Source organism: Oncorhynchus clarkii, chromosome 20, assembly GCF_045791955.1.
Source record: "Oncorhynchus clarkii lewisi isolate Uvic-CL-2024 chromosome 20, UVic_Ocla_1.0, whole genome shotgun sequence".
NCBI classification, from domain to species: Eukaryota; Metazoa; Chordata; class Actinopteri; order Salmoniformes; family Salmonidae; genus Oncorhynchus; species Oncorhynchus clarkii.
Window position 1 is genome coordinate 47252807 of NC_092166.1, and position 14196 is coordinate 47267002.

The 14196-nt window shown below is 45.1% G+C and overlaps 1 protein-coding gene across 2 annotated transcripts in view; it reads left to right on the top strand.

The window, feature by feature from the left end:
* Positions 1-13887: 13887 nt before the first annotated feature.
* The window catches only part of LOC139376442 (retinoic acid receptor alpha-like), a 257204-nt gene continuing 256895 nt past the window's right edge, over positions 13888-14196 (top strand). The window contains exon 1 of one of the 2 annotated variants that reach the window (XM_071119052.1): positions 13888-14136. The gene's annotated coding sequence lies outside the window, so the exon portion shown is untranslated. The remainder of the gene's footprint in view (positions 14137-14196) is intronic. The other variant, XM_071119048.1, reaches the window with a different exon arrangement.

Below are 14196 nucleotides of genomic sequence, written 5' to 3' on the forward strand. Positions count from 1 at the left end.
GAATGTCATATGGTCAGATGAAACCAAAATATAACTTTTTGGTAAAAACTCAACTCGTCGTGTTTGGAAGACAAAGAATGCTGAGTTGCATCCAAAGAACACCATACCTACTGTGAAGCATGGGGGTGGAAACATCATGCTTTGGGGCTGTTTTTCTGCAAAGGGACCAGGACGACTGATCCGTGTAAAGGAAAGAATGAATGGGGCCATGTATCGTGAGATTTTGAGTGAAAACCTCCTTCCATCAGCAAGGGCATTGAAGATTAAACGTGGCTGGATCTTTCAGCATGACAATGATCCCAAACACACACGGCAACGAAGGAGTGGCTTCGTAAGAAGCATTTCAAGGTCCTGGAGTGGCCTAGTCAGTCTCCAGATCTCAAGCCCATAGAAAATCTTTGGAGGGAGTTGAAAGTCCGTGTTGCCCAGCAACAGCCCCAAAACATCACTGCTCTAGAGGAGATCTGCATGGAGGAATGGGCCAAATTACCAGCAACAGTGTGTGAAAACCTTGTGAAGACTTACAGAAAGGTTTGACCTCTGTCATTGCAAACAAAGGGTATATAACAAAGTATTGAGATAAACTTTTGTTATTGACCAAATACTTATTTTCCACCATAATTTGCAAATAAATTCATAAAAAATCCTACAATGTGATTTTCTGGATTTTTTTTCTCATTTTGTCTGTCATAGTTGAAGTGTACCTATGATGAAAATTACAGGCCTCTCTCATCTTTTTAAGTGGGAGAACTTGCACAATTGGTGGCTGACTAAATACTTTTTTGCCCCACTGTACATGATGGAAAGACATGTGTCCTTGTTAATGCAGATAGAGAAGAGCTCCAGCCTCTTAATCATAACCTCAATTTTGTCCTGCACATTGAATATACATTGCTCAAAAAAATAAAGGGAACACTTAAACAACACAATAGAACTCCAAGTCAATCACACTTCTGTGAAATCAAACTGTCCACTTAGGAAGCAACACTGATTGACAATACATTTCATATGCTGTTGTGCAAATGGAATAGACAACAGGTGGAAATTATAGGCAATTAGCAAGACACCCCCAATAAAGGAGTGGTTCTGCAGGTGGTGACCACAGACCACTTCTCAGTTCCTATGCTTCCTGGCTGATGTTTTGGTCACTTCAATGCGAGCTGTGGCAAGAAGGATTGCTGTGTCTGTGAGCGTAGTGTCCAGAGCATGGAGGCGCTATCAGGAGACAGGCCAGTATATCAGGAGACGTGGAGGAGGCCGTAGGAGGGCAACAACCCAGCAGCAGGACCACTACCTCCGCCTTTGTGCAAGGAGGAGCAGGAGGAGCACTGCCAAAGCCCTGCAAAATGACCTCCAGCAGGCCACAAATGTGCATGTGTCTGCTCAAACGGTCAGAAACAGACTCCATGAGGGTGGTATGAGGGCCCGACGTCCAGAGGTGGGGGTTGTGCTTACAGCCCAACACTGTGCAGGACGTTTGGCATTTACCAGAGAACACCAAGATTGGCAAATTCGCCACTGGCGCCCTGTGCTCTTCACAGATGAAAGCAGGTTCCCACTGAACACATGTGGCAGACTTGACAGTCTGGAGACGCAGTGGAGAACGTTCTGCTGCCTGCAACATCCTCCAGCATGACCGGTTTGGCGGTGGGTCAGTCATGGTGTGGGGTGGCATTTCTTTGGGGGGCCGCACAGCCCTCCATGTGCTCGCCAGAGGTAGCCTGACTGCCATTAGGTACCGAGATGAGATCCTCAGACTCCTTATTAGACCATATGCTGGTGCGGTTGGCCCTGGGTTCCTCCTAATGCAAGACAATGCTAGACCTCACGTGGCTGGAGTGTGTCAGCAGTTCCTGCAAGAGGAAGGCATTGATGCCATGGACTGGCCCGCCCGTTCCCCAGACCTGAATCCAATTGAGCACATCTGGGACATCATGTCTCGCTCCATCCACCAACGCCACCACAGACTGTCCAGGAGTTGGCGGATGCTTTAGTCCAGGTCTGGGAGGAGATCCCTCAGGAGACCATCCGCCACCTCATCAGGAGCATGCCCAGGCGTTGTAGGGAGGTCATACAGGCACGTCGAGGCCACACACACTACTGAGCCTCATTTTGACTTGTTTTAAGGACATTACATCAAAGTTGGATCAGCCTGTAGTGTGGTTTTCCACTTTAATTTTGAGTGTGACTCCAAATCCAGACCTTCATGTGTTGATAAATTTGATTTCCATTGATAATATTTTGTGTGATTTGTTGTCAGCACATTCAACTACAGTGCCTTGCGAAAGTATTCGGCCCCCTTGAACTTTGCGACCTTTTGCCACATTTCAGGCTTCAAACATAAAGATATAAAACTGTATTTTTTTGTGAAGAATCAACAACAAGTGGGACATATTTATTGGATATTTCAAACTTTTTTAACAAATCAAAAACTGAAGAATTGGGCGTGCAAAATTATTCAGACCCTTTACTTTCAGTGCAGCAAACTCTCTCCAGAAGTTCAGTGAGGATCTCTGAATGATCCAATGTTGACCTAAATGACTAATGATGATAAATACAATCCACCTGTGTGTAATCAAGTCTCTGTATAAATGCACCTGCACTGTGATAGTCTCAGAGGTCCGTTAAAAGCGCAGAGAGCATCATGAAGAACAAGGAACACACCAGGCAGGTCCGAGATACTGTTGTGAAGAAGTTTAAAGCCGGATTTGGATACAAAAATATTTCCCAAGCTTTAAACATCCCAAGGAGCACTGTGCAAGCGATAATATTGAAATGGAAGGAGTATCAGACCACTGCAAATCTACCAAGACCTGGCCGTCCCTCTAAACTTTCAGCTCATACAAGGAGAAGACTGATCAGAGATGCAGCCAAGAGGCCCATGATCACTCTGGATGAACTACAGAGATCTACAGCTGAGGTGGGAGACTCTGTCCATAGGACAACAATCAGTCGTATATTGCACAAATCTGGCCTTTATGGAAGAGTGGCAAGAAGAAAGCCATTTCTTAAAGATATCCATAAAAAGTGTTGTTTAAAGTTTGCCACAAGCCACCTGGGAGACACACCAAACATGTGGAAGAAGGTGCTCTGGTCAGATGAAACCAAAATTGAACTTTTTGGCAACAATGCAAAACGTTATGTTTGGCGTAAAAGCAACACAGCTCATCACCATGAACACACCATCCCCACTGTCAAACATGGTGGTGGCAGCATCATGGTTTGGGCCTGCTTTTCTTCAGCAGGGACAGGGAAGATGGTTAAAATTGATGGGAAGATGGATGGAGCCAAATACAGGACCATTCTGGAAGAAAACCTGATGGAGTCTGCAAAAGACCTGAGACTGGGACGGAGATTTGTCTTCCAACAAGACAATGATCCAAAACATAAAGCAAAATCTACAATGGAATGGTTCAAAAATAAACATATCCAGGTGTTAGAATGGCCAAGTCAAAGTCCAGACCTGAATCCAATCGAGAATCTGTGGAAAGAACTGAAAACTGCTGTTCACAAATGCTCTCCATCCAACCTCACTGAGCTCGAGCTGTTTTGCAAGGAGGAATGGGAAAAAATGTCAGTCTCTCGATGTGCAAAACTGATAGAGACATACCCCAAGCGACTTACAGCTGTAATCACAGCAAAAGGTGGCGCTACAAAGTATTAACTTAAGGGGGCTGAATAATTTTGCACGCCCAATTTTTCAGTTTTTGATTTGTTAAAAAAGTTTGAAATATCCAATAAATGTCGTTCCACTTCATGATTGTGTCCCACTTGTTGTTGATTCTTCACAAAAAAATACAGTTTTATATCTTTATGTTTGAAGCCTGAAATGTGGCAAAAGGTCGCAAAGTTCAAGGGGGCCGAATACTTTCGCAAGGCACTGTATGTAAAGAAAAAAGTATTTAATAATAATATTTAATTCATTCAGATCTAGGATGTGTTATTTTAGTGTTCTCTTTATTTTTTTGAGCAGTGTAGTTGCGGAGGTTCCTGTAATCCTAGATTCAGATAATTCAGGCAAGAAAAAACATCACCCAGATAGGCCAGTCGTGTGAGAAACTCGTCATCGTACAAGCGGTCAGACAAGTGAAAATTATGGTCAGTAAAGAAAACTTTAAGCTCGTCTCTTCAATTAAAAAAAACATGTCAATACTTGGCCCCTTGATAACCAGTGCACTTTTGTATGCTGTAAAAACTCTTGTGCAGAAAATACACGAGAGTTCAGGGGCCTTGCTTTAACGAAGTTAACCATTTTCACTGTAGTGTCCAAAACGTCTTTCAAGCTGTCAGGCATTCCTTTAGCAGCAAGAGCCTCTTGGTGGATACTGCAGTGTACCCAAGTGGCGTCGGGAGCAACTGCTTGCATCCGCTTTACCACTCCACTATGTCAACCTGTCATGGCTTTTGCACCATCAGTACAGATACCAACACATCTTTACCACCAAAGTCCATTTGATGTCACAAAGCTGTCCAGTACTTTAAAAATATACTCTCCTCTTGTCCTTGTTTCCAGTGATTTGGAGAAGAGGATGTCTTCCTTAATTGACCCCCCTGTGGCGTACAGCAGGTCAGCCACCAGGGGGAGACTCGTCGAGGCCTGGTGACAGACGGAGTATACATCACGAGGCGATGGCTCCCTCTGCTGGACGTGCCAGGTCTCGACGGACTCTCCGGCCAGGACTAATTGGGGCTGATTGTGATTGGTGAGTAATCAAGGGCTGATTGCTCACCAGCTGGAAGGTCAGCACATGGGAGGAGGGACTGGAGGAAGAAAGGTTACTCCTGTATAGTTGGGGACGGTTCTAAAGGTAAAAGGAGGGAGTTATGTTTTTGTTCCCCACAGGCTACAATAAGACCCGGAGCTCAGAAGACGGTATCCCGGAGAGGGTCTCATAGGGGAGACCTATTATTTTCTTTTGGTTTGTTATTCAAATAAACACCCTTGAAACTGAGCTAATCCTATTCTGTCCATGTCTGATCTGTGTAAACGTTTTGACCAAACCCCCTGGTCTGCCACACCCAGTAAACGTAAGGGTATAAGGGCACAGGGCGAGACCCAGATGCAGACACTGGAGGCAGATGGTTTGAGTCTCTGATATCAAATCAAATCAAATCAAATGTTATTCGTCACATACACATGGTTAGCAGATGCTAATGCGAGTGTAGCGAAATGCTTGTGCTTCTAGTTCCGACAATGCAGTAATAACCAACAAGTAATCTAACTAACAATTCCAAAACTACTGTCTTATACACAGTGTAAGGGGATAAAGAATATGTACATAAGGATATATGAATGAGTGATGGTACAGAGCAGCATAGGCAGGATACAGTAGATGGTATCGAGTACAGTATATACGATATGTATTGTATTATAATCCAAGGGGCAGGCAAGAGAATGGTAGTGGATAGGCAAAAGCTTGTAAACAAGGTTAGAGTCCAGGAGGTACAAAGTGGCAGGCAGGCTCGAGGTCAGGGCAGGCAGTATGGTCAGGCAGGTGGGTTCAGAGTCAAGGCAGGCAAGGGTCAAAACCGGAAGAACTAGCAAAAGAGAGATAAGAAAAAGCAGGAGCACAGAAAAACACGCTGGTTGACTTGACAAGAAAAGACAAACTGGCAACAGACAAACAGGGAACACCAGAATAAATACCCAGGGACTAATGGGAAAAACGGGTGACACCTGGAGGTGGGTGGAGACAATCACAAAGACAGGTGAAACAGATCAGGGCATGACAGTACCCACCCCCCTTTAGGGGCGCCACCTGGTGTCCTACCTGGGCGCATACCTGGCTGACCGGGGTGCCGGCGGTGAAAGTCTGTGATGAGGGCTGGGTGGTGGCTGAAGGAGGCCAGGCGGAGCTTGCAATGAAGTCTTGCTTTGAACGCACACCATGCATGCGGGGACGAAGACCGAGACATCAGGAGCCATGGTGGGCCACCAGAAGCTTTGTCGTAGGAAAGCCAGGGTACGATGAGCCCCAGGATGACAGGTAAGCCTGAAAGAGTGAGCTGAATCAGGAACGAACATCCGGTTAGCTGGATCACTGGGAAAGGACGGCCCCTACTCCCACATTCGGTAGCATCAACCTCAACCACAAACTGACGAGTCGGGTCCGGATGGATGAGGATGGGGGCAGTAGTGAATCACTGCTTTAGATCCCCAAAAGCCTTGTCCGCTGCTGGAGACCATGTGAACGGTTCCTTAGGAGAGGTGAGTGCAGAGAGGGGGGCCGCCAGGTTGCTGTAGCCCCAAATGAAACGGCGGTAGAAATTAGCGAACCCCAGAAATCGTTGTAGCTGCAACCTGGACGTGGGCTGAGGCCATTCCACTACCGCTCTCACCTTTTCCGGATCCATCTGAACATTCTCTTCAGCGATGTATGTATCCCAGAAAGGAGATAGTGGAGCGGTGGAACTCGCACTTCTCAGCTTTTACAAACAACTGATTTTCCAGGAGGCCCTGAAGGACCTGTCGAACATGGAGAATATGTTCCTGGGCAGAACGAGAGAAAACCAGGATGTCGTCAGCGATGTATGTATCCCAGAAAGGAGATAGTGGACCGGTGGAACTCGCACTTCTCAGCTTTTACAAACAACTGATTTTCCAGGAGGCCCTGAAGGACCTGTCGAACATGGAGAATATGTTCCTGGGCAGAACGAGAGAAAACCAGGATGTTGTCAGCGATGTATGTATCCCAGAAAGGAGATAGTGGAGCGGTGGAACTCGCACTTCTCAGCTTTTACAAACAACTGATTTTCCAGGAGGCCCTGAAGGACCTGTCGAACATGGAGAATATGTTCCTGGGCAGAACGAGAGAAAACCAGGATGTCGTCAGCGATGTATGTATCCCAGAAAGGAGATAGTGGACCGGTGGAACTCGCACTTCTCAGCTTTTACAAACAACTGATTTTCCAGGAGGCCCTGAAGGACCTGTCGAACATGGAGAATATGTTCCTGGGCAGAACGAGAGAAAACCAGGATGTTGTCAGCGATGTATGTATCCCAGAAAGGAGATAGTGGAGCGGTGGAACTCGCACTTCTCAGCTTTTACAAACAACTGATTTTCCAGGAGGCCCTGAAGGACCTGTCGAACATGGAGAATATGTTCCTGGGCAGAACGAGAGAAAACCAGGATGTCGTCAGCGATGTATGTATCCCAGAAAGGAGATAGTGGACCGGTGGAACTCGCACTTCTCAGCTTTTACAAACAACTGATTTTCCAGGAGGCCCTGAAGGACCTGTCGAACATGGAGAATATGTTCCTGGGCAGAACGAGAGAAAACCAGGATTTCGTCGAGGTAGACAAAACCAAAACGATTCAACATGTCCCGGAGAACATCGTTGACCAGGGCCTGGAAGACAGAGTCCAAACGGCTTGACCAGGTACTCAGTGTCCACTGGCAGTGTTGAAAGCCGTCTTCCACTCGTCTCCTTCGAGTATCCGTATAAGGTTGTAGGCATTCCGAAGGTCCAGTTTGGAAAAGATGGTAGCGCCCTGGAGAAGTTCTAAAGCCGAGGATAGGAGTGGTAGAGGGTACCGCTTTTTGATCGTAATGTCATTGACGCCCGGTAATCAATGCATGGACGCAGGGTCTTGACCTTTTTCCCCACAAAGAAGAATCCTGCGCCAGCAGGAGAGGCAGAAGGACGAACGCTCCGAACAGCCAGAGAGTCCTCGATGTACTCCTCCATGGCCTTGGTCTCAGGACCAGACAGGGAATATAGCCGGCCTCGAGGCGGTGTGGTGCCCGGGAGGAGGTCAATAGTGCAATCGTAAGGACATGTGGAGGAAGGGAGGCAGCACGAGCCTGGCTGAAAACCTATAGGAGGTCATGGTACTCTGCGGAAACGGCAGAGAAAGCCGAGGCCCTATTCATCCCTGGAGGCAGACGTTCCAGGGAAGGAAGCCCCGCCTTCAGGCAATGTAAATGGCAGAACAGGCTCCAACCCAGAATTGAACCCGTGGTCCAGTCAATATCCAGTCAATATCTGGAGACAAGAAAATCCCCAAACAATAGGGATGTGGGGAGACTCAATGAAGAGAAGCTGTATTGACTCACTGTGGTTTCCAGATACTTAGTTCTGATACCAGGGTAGCGTCCATGAAACTCTCAACTGCCCCAGAGTCAATGAGCACCCGGAGAGACTTAGACTGTACTACCCACAGCAAGATCAGATAAAAAGGAGTTCGGGTAATGGGAATCAGAGGATTCCAAGTCAGGCTCACCAGTGCACTTATACCTACTAAGGATTCAGATCTCTTCACTGGGCTATGTGATGCCCTACAGCACCACAATACAGACAACTATTGGAGTTTAGCCTGCGTGACCGTTCCCTAGGTGATAATCTAGCTCTTCCCAGTTGCATAGGTTCCGGTGTATCTGACTCACCCGTCGTCACTGATTCTCGAGGGAGCTCGAGTGGTCTCGGATCCTCTCGGAAAAACAGCCTTCGGGGACTTCCGGATTGATTCGGAGTCGCAGTGGATGGATGTCACATTCGTTAGAATAACTGGAACAAAGCGCAGCGTGATCTGGGTTCCAAATCTTTTATTAGTAAGTGAAACTCACAGAAAAACAAAACAATAATCTCAAACGAAACATGAGGCTAACAATAGTTCTAACAGGCAACTATCCATAGTCAAGATCCCACAAAACACAAAGGGGAAATGGCTGCCTAAATATGATCCCCAATCAGAGACAACGATAAACAACTGCCTCTGATTGGGAACCATACCAGGCCAACATAGAAATATAAATCACCTAGATAACCCACCCTAGTCACACCCCGACCTAACCAACATAGAGAATAAAAAGCTCTCTATGGTCAGGGCGTGACAATGGACGAGTGTGGCCTCCTCTCACTCCTGCGTTCCCGTAGACGTCCATCAATCCTAATGGTAAGGGCGATGAGGGAATCGAGGTCCTCCAGTAACACCTGAGCAGCTAGCTCATCTTTTATCACCTTTGAAAATCCGTGAAGGAAGGCATCGAATAGGGACTCCTGATTCCAGGCACTCTCGGCGGCCAGCATGTGAAAGTCTGCAGCGTAGTCTGCCACACTACGGGAGTCTTGGCGTAATTCAAGTAGTTTTCGGGCCGCCTCGCTCCCGGATTCCAGGATCAGGATAGCACTGTGAAGACTCTTTGAGCGCCATGCATGTCATGCCTCTTAAAGGGTCTTATTCTTGATGCCAAAAGGATGAGCGTTTACAATGTGTAGAGTAAATGACGAATCGTAGCCAGTCTGAAATAATTTCAGCCTGCTGCTTTAAAAAAAAAATGACCTCAGTGATAGTCAGCAAAAATGTCATGCCAACCAAAGCTATACTGGCCAAATACATGAATACCTCGACATACATAAATCACAGTCAACCTTTACAGACAGCTGTGTCACTCCTTGTGACATCAGGTGTGAAGCTTTAAAAGATGCGATACAAATTTGCAGCCTTTGAGCTCTCAACTATGTCAAACCCATGATTTCTCCCTTGTGTATAGTAGGTTATATAAAGCATTACATGAAATATGCACTACATAACTCACTGTACTATGCTTGATATCCCTGAGCCTATTTTTTTGTGTAAAGTTGATTATGCAAAGCATGCATAAAACATGCACGGCGTGGTATTACAGTATGCACTATGCATGACATATCTTCCTTATGGCCATGCACTGAACTCATACCGAAATAGGAGCTGTTCTGTACCATACAATAAGTCCATTAAGATACAGTACTGTGCTCCTCCTAACATTAGATGATAAACTTGACTGCACATCCAGGATGCAGCTGTACCAAGGACACACGTCTTGAGGGAACTCAGCAGCTATGGCTGCCAATAAGGTAAAGTCCCACAGTCTGTCTGCAGGCAAATGGAAGTATACTCTTCATACATCTGTGAACGTAAGGACATCACGCCAGGGCCTAATTTCACCTGCCAAAATCCTGTGAAATAGGCCTTAAATCTGCTCACACTCATACTCTCTATTTTGACAGCAACCAATTGCACCAAAATGCACTTTGAGCTGCTCCGAGTCCTCAGTCCTCGCATACGACTGTGTGTCCCCATGTCACCCCCAGCACAGCATTCTTCACTTCTGTGCTGATGTGTGACAGTTGACACAGCTCAGTGCCACTCACAGCATTGTTGCAGCAGCCTGGTAGGCATTGGAAAAACATCCAGGAAAGACAGGGGATAGCCGCCCGCAATACAAGGTTTGCAGGGAAGGAGACCAACAGTCAACTTTGTGGTGGGTTGCAATGGGGGATAAGTATAGTATCTCAATGACTGTGGTGTGTCTCAGGATGTCCAAAAATGCAACCTCTCACATAATGTTCTAAATTCTGGCAGTAAGTTTTGACAAGGAAAGCAACAAATAAACAAACAAACCTGAAGGGCAGAAACAAATGTGTGCTTTCCGTCCACTGTTCACACAACAAATAATGCTCAGCTGACTCCCAATACACCATACCTAATTCAATTCAATTACAGTCTTTGTACTGTAAAGGGATGCTGTGCCAATATATATATTGTAGAGGTTAAACACAGAAAAATTGCTTGTCCATCTCTAATTTAGGTCTGACTGTCGATACAATAAACATCTATATCTATCAAGACGATAAATGCAATAACATGTTATTCAATTGGTAATATAATCAAAGTTGTTTTTGTTTATTTTGTAAATCAAAGCAAAATGTTTTCATGATCTGACAACTTGCAAGTATGAAATAGTAATTTAATCATAAATGTTTGCTTTAGCAAGGCACCCTCCTTATAATCCAATTTCAATACAATATCATAAGATAATATCAAAGATTTTTATAAATACAAATATCTATAAAATTTGTGATAATATCATGAGAGACAAACTGTCTGCACATCTGAGGGATACTTTGTGATTTTGGCAGCGAGGCCCTTTATCTACTTCCCCAGAGTCAGATGAACTCATGGATACCATTTCTGGATACCACTTTCAGTCATTGCGATAATGCTAGTTAGCATTGGCTCATTAAAGTACAGTATCTCTAACTTCCTTCATACTGTACACAGGAACATACAAATGCTCTCCACGAGGTCATCTGACTCTGGGGAAGTAGATAAAGGGCCAAATAGAGAGAAATAGCAATGGCGTCTTTTTGTAGGCACTAACTCCGCCATGGTATGTAGGACAAAGCCTATGTAGAAATAAATGGCGTTTTTATAGGGTTTTTGGAAAAAAGGTATGTGGTAAACACAGGCTTAGAAAATCTTATGAGTTTTGTTCTATGAGATAATCTTTATCAGCTAAAGTCACTTTTTGTGAATTTTGAAGCATTCATGTAATAACAAAAAACACATAAAGCACATGAAGGCTTTATAATTATTATTTTATTATTTATTTTATTTCACCTTTATTTAACCAGGTAGGCTAGTTGAGAACAAGTTATCATTTACCACTGCGACCTGGCCAAGATTAAGCAAAGCAGTGCAACACAAACAACAACACAGAGTTACACATGGAAGAAACAAACATACAGTCAATAATACAATAGAAAAAGTCTATATACAGTGTGTGCAAATGACGTAGGATAACGGAGGTAAGGCAATAAATAGGCCATAGTGGCGAAATTATTACAATATAGCAATTAAAAACTGGAGTGATAGATGTGCAGAAGATGAGTGTACAAGTAGAGATACTGGGGTGCAAAGGAGCAAAATAAATCAAATAGATAACAGTATGGGGATGAGGTAATTGGATGGGCTAATTACAGATGGGCTATGTACAGATACAGTGATCTAGGTGCTTAAAGCTAGTGAGGGAGATATGAGTCTCCAGCTTCAGTGATATTTGCAGTTCGTTCCAGTCATTGGCACCAGGGAACTGGAAGTAAAGGCGGCCGAAGGAGGAATTGGCTTTGGGGGTGACCAGTGAAATATACCTATTGGAGCGCGTGCTATGGGTGGGTGCTGCTATAGTGACCAGTGAGCTGAGATAAGGCGAGGCTTTACCTAGCAAAGACTTATAGATGACCTGGAGCCAGTGGGTTTGGCGATGAATATGTAGCGAGGGCCAGCCAACGAGAGCATACAGGTCGCAATGGTGGTATATGGGGCTTTGGTGACAAAACGGATGGCACCGTGATAGACTCCATCAAATTTGCTGAGTAGAGAAGGCTATTTTGTAAATTACATTGCCGAAGTCAAGGATCGGTAGGATAGTCAGTTTTACGAGGGTATGTTTGGCAGCATGAGTGAAGGATGCTTTGTTGCGAAATAGGAAGCCGATTTAATTTTGGATTGGAGATGCTTAATGTGAGTCTGGAAGGAGAGTTTACAGTCTAACCAGACACCTAGGTATTTGTAGTTGTCCACATATTCATATTCATCAAGGTTATCTGACTGGTATTATCTCATAGAACTTCAGACCTTATTTTTCTTTGTTGATCCCAAAACCCTATTCCCCGTTGATTTTCAAACACAGAAATGGCTGAACAGGTAGCCTAGTGGTTAGAGAGTTGGGCCAGTTATCAAAAGGTTGCTAGATCGAATACCTGAGCTGAGAAGGTAAAAATATGTTGTTCTGCCCCTGAACAAGGCAGTTAACCCACTGTTCCTAGGCTGTCTTTGTAAATAAGAATTTGTTCTTAACCGACTTGCCTAGTAAAATTAAGGTTAAATAAAAATAAAAACAAACTGAGATACACTACATTGCCAAAAGTATGTGGACGCCTGCATGCTGAACATCTCATTCCAAACTCATGGGCATTAATATGTAGTTGGTCTCACCTTTGCTGCTATAACATCCCCCACTCTTCTGGGAAGGCTTTCCACTAGATGTTGGAACATTGCTGCTGGGACTTGCTTCCATTCAGCCACAACAGCATTAGTGATTAGGCCTGGCTTGCAGTCTGTGTTCCAATTCATCCAAAAGGTGTTCGTTCGATGGGGTTGAGGTCAGGGCTCTGTGCAGGCCAGTCAAGTTCTTCCACACCGATCTCGACAAAACATTTCTGTACGGACCTTGCTTTGTGCACAGGGGCATTGTCATGGTGAAATAGGAAAGGGCCTTCCCCAAACCGTTACCACAAAGTTGGAAGCACAGAATCGTCTAGAATGTCATTGTATACTAAAACATTAAGTTTTACCTTCACTGGAACTAAGGGGCCTAGCCCAAACCATGAAAAACAGCCCAAGACCATTATTCCTCCACCAAACTTTACAGTTGGCACTATGCATTGGGGCAGGTAGCGTCAGACTGCCAGATGATGAATCATGATCCAATGATGGCGAGCTTTACACCACTCCGGCCGACACTTGGCATTACGCATAGTGATCTAGGTTTGTGTGCGGCTGCTTGGCCATGGAAACCCATTTCATGAAGCCCCCTACGAACAGTTATTGTCTTGACATTGCTTCCAAAGGCAATTTGGAACTCAGTAGTGAGTGTTGCAACCAAGGACACATGATTTGCACACGCTACTGTAAGCTTGTGTGGCCTACCACTCCACGGCCGAGCCGTTGTCGCTCCTAGTTGTTTCCACTTCACCATAACAGCATTTACAGTTGATCAGGGTAGCTCTAGCAGGGCAGTAATTTGATGAACTGACTTGTTGAAAAGGTGGTATCCTATGACAGTGCCACGTTGAAAGTCACTGAGCTCTTCAGTAAGGCCATTCTACTGCCAATGTTTGGCTATGGAGATTGCATGGCTGTGAGCTCGTTTTATACACCTGTCAGTAACGGGTATGGCTGGAATAGCCGAATCCACCAATTTGAAGAGGTGTCCACATACTTTTGTATATATAGTGTAACTTTTCCCCCTGGTTTTAAGACTACAAACTGTCCAAAATCCTGAAGTATCTCTTTTACAGGACAGCGGACCACACCATAAATGAAGAAGGGGCGGAGAGAGAGTGGTGGTGTTGATTTTCACTGCCGGAGCACGTGACTTCAATGGCTCCGCTGCGAAAGCTCTTCTCAACTTACTGAAATCCGTTCACCGCCTCTCATCGACGAATTGCCGGAGGGTAGTTTGGCTCGACACCGGTTGTTATCCACTGCTAAATGTTTTTCACTCAAAAACCTCGGAGTATCAAAACAATTATACCAGGCGCAACTTCCATCAACCACGGAACCAGGAGGAGAGGGCAACAGGTCCAAGGTATTTGTTGTGACACTTGTTATTTGAGGTGGCTTACCTTGTCAACATTTGGACAGTGTG